Raw genomic sequence first — 3,363 nt, 5'->3', positions numbered from 1 at the left:
CAGAATTTGGCAATTATTAATGAATGAGTCATGGCAATATGCTTCTTTGCATAAACCCAATAAAACCACAACTGGAAACTGCGGTTTTATTAATCAAGACTTTGACTGGAATGTCATGTCTGAGAGAGACATACCCGGATTCTGGATGTCACCAGAAAGCCTTAAGAAATTGGCCCTGGCCAGTTTGGCTCAGCAGTTAAAGCGTCGGCCTGCGGTCCGGAGAGACCCGGGTTCGGTTCCCGCTAAGGGCACGTACTTCGGTTGCAGTTTGTCCCCAGCCCTGGTTGGTTGTGCGGGTGGCAGCCACTCGATGTGTCCCTTCACGTCGATGTTTCTCTCTCTCTCTCCCTTCCTCTCTCTCCCTCCCACTCTATCTGTACAAAAAATGGAAAAATATCCTCGGGTGAGGATAAAAAAAAAAAAAAAAAGAAAGCCTTAAGAAATTGAGATTGACTTTCAAAACTAATAAAAGCCCACTTCAGACATGGCCTGGTACTTGGTCACATGGTTCATGGCAGTCTTTCCAGGTTAGGAATGAAGGTTGCTTTCCTAAAAGATGGCAAGGAAAAAAAAAAACCTCAAGACATTTTTGGGAACCTCAAGGGCTTGAGGAATTTACCCAAACCTATAGGTATTGCAGGCAAAGCTTGACAGCAACTGTGGCTTGGCTCCTTTGCCCTGAGGGGCTGACTAAAGCTTCATTGTGAAAATTCCAGCAAAGCAAATTTTAAAGAGCCTATGTGCTCAATTTGATCAACTGCTATTCTTTTTCTTTTTCTTTTTTTTTAAATCCTCACCTGAGGATTTTTCCATTTATTTTTTAGATAGAGTGGAAGGGGCGGGGGGGGGGGAGACATCAATGTGAAAGAGACACACATCAATTGGTAACCTCCTGCACAACCCCAACCAGGGATGGGGACCAAACCTGCAACCCAGCTACATGCCCTCAGCCAGGAATTGAACCCGTGACCGTTGAGTTTGCAGGTCAGTGCTCTAACCGCTGAGCAAAACTGGCCAGGGACAATTGCTGTTCTTGTTGTGTTTATGCAAATAATCAGTCCAAATTAAAAATTAAAACTGGACTTAATGCAGTCTCCTTGATGAAAATGAGGGTAATTATAGGGAGAAAAATTGTGTTTCAATGGAAACCACAATGCCCAATTGTGGATATTAGTTTTTCTATGGTGGTATGGACAGAGATGGGACCTTGGAGGAGAACTCCCTTAATTTTACTTTTTTTTTTTTTTTTTTTTGTACATGCCCCTAGCAGAAACTGAACCCGGGACTCTCTGGTCTGCAGGCTGACGCTCCAACTGCTGAGCCAAACTGGCCAGGGCTAATTTTACATTATTATTATTATTATTATTTTTTATCCTCCCCGAGGACACTTTTTTCCATTTTTTTGTTCAGGTAGAGTGGGAGGGAGGGAGGGAGGGAGGGAGGGAGGGAGGGAGGGAGAGAGAGAGAGAGAGAGAGAGAGAGAGAGAGAGAGAAACATTGATGTGAAAGGGACACATCGAGTGGCTGCCACCTGCACGACCAACCAGGGCCGGGGACAAACTGCAACCGAGGTACATGCCCTTAGCGGGAACCAAACCCGGGTCTCTCGGGACCGCAGGCCGATGCTCTAACCGCTGAGCCAAACCGGCCAGGGCTAATTTTACATTATTAATAAAGCTTTCCATGAAATCCCATCTTCCCATGGGGGCCTCAGGAAATTCATTTCCTCATGGCCACCCAAGAACTTCACTTCCACTAATAACAATTTGATGTCCTTTCTAAAGCCAATTCCTTCACATACCCAACCCCTCTCTCCTAGTCCAAGACATGGATCCAGTCAACCCTCCCACCTACATTAATTCTCTACTGTGTCAGCAATATCGTGAAAAAGAATTTTAATTTCTTCCACCTAAAAAACAAAGTTCCCTCAATCCCATTTCCCCAGGCACTTACGCATTCCCGGCTATCATTACATGTTTATGCTGTCCTTTAGCAGCAGACTACTCCCACTGTCTAATTTAAAAGTCAATTAAAATTTATTGAACAAATGAACCAGGGATGTTTCATATAAAGATAAGTAAGTTCAAACATTTAGAGGACTTCTCACCAAAAACAATCAAACAAACAAATAAACAAAACTAGTTCTATATTCTCCAAAAAGCAGAACTATAACCTATGGTTACAAGCATTCAGCATATTTGTATAAATAATTTCAATTTGTACAAATCCAGTATAATGTATGCTACACTTTCTCTTTTTTTTAATTAATTTATTAAAAAAATTTTTTTTCCTTCTTATTGATTTTAGAGAAAGAGGAAGAGAGAGGGAGAGAGAGAAACATCAATGAGAGAGAACATCGATTGGCCGCCTCCTGCACACCCCGCACTGGGGATTTGGCTCACAACCTAGACATGTGCCCTGACCAGGTATCAAACTGGTGACCTCTTGGTGCATGGGTCGATGCTCAACCAGAGAGCCACACCAGTGGGGCTACACTTACTTTTTTAAAGTAAGAAAGGAGATATCTTTTTAAAAATATATAGCATTCTTGCCCTGGCCAGTTTTACTCAGTGGTTAGAGCATTGGCCCATGGACCAGAGAGACCCAGGTTCAGTTCCCGCTAAGGGCACGTACCTCAGTTGCAGTTTGTCCCTGGCCCTGGTTGGGGTTGTGTGGGTGGCAATCAGTCAGATGTGTCTCTCTCACATCGATGTTTCTCTCTCTTCCTCCCTCCTGCTCTATCTAAAGATAAATGCAAAAAATGTCCTTGGGTGAGGATAAAAATATATATATATTTATATATCTATATCTATAGATAGATAGATAGATAGATAGATAGATAGATAGATAGATAGCATTCTTGCCCTGGTAAGTTTTGCTCAGTGGTTAGAGCATCAGGCTGTGGACCGAAGGGTCACAGGTTTGATTCCCGGTCAAGGGCACATACCTGGGTTGCAGATTCGATCCTCAGCCCTGGTCAGGATCATGTGGTAGGCAGTCAATCGATGTGTCTCTCTCACATTAATGTTTCTCTCTCTCCCTCCCTCCCTTCCACTCTATCTAAAAAGCAATATCCTTGGGTGAGGATATATATGTATATGTATATGTATGTATATAATTTTATTTTATATATATATATAATTCTTGGACCTCTCAAGGAAGTAAAATTTTCATCACATATCCTCACCAGTAATTGATGCACTCATACCATCAGAAATACATTTCAAGTCAGCTAACTGGCTTGTTAAGAAAAAGGTCTTTTGTTTCTCAGCTATATTTTAAGTTCTACATATCTGATTCTCAGGAGGTGTGTGAAAAGTCCCACAAAGCAAGATGCAGCAGTCTCCTGGACTTCCGATATTC

The sequence above is a fragment of the Molossus molossus genome, unplaced genomic scaffold (assembly GCF_014108415.1).
Source record: "Molossus molossus isolate mMolMol1 unplaced genomic scaffold, mMolMol1.p scaffold_m16_p_12, whole genome shotgun sequence".
Classification (NCBI taxonomy): domain Eukaryota; kingdom Metazoa; phylum Chordata; class Mammalia; order Chiroptera; family Molossidae; genus Molossus; species Molossus molossus.
Note: the sequence above shows the minus strand (reverse complement) of the source record.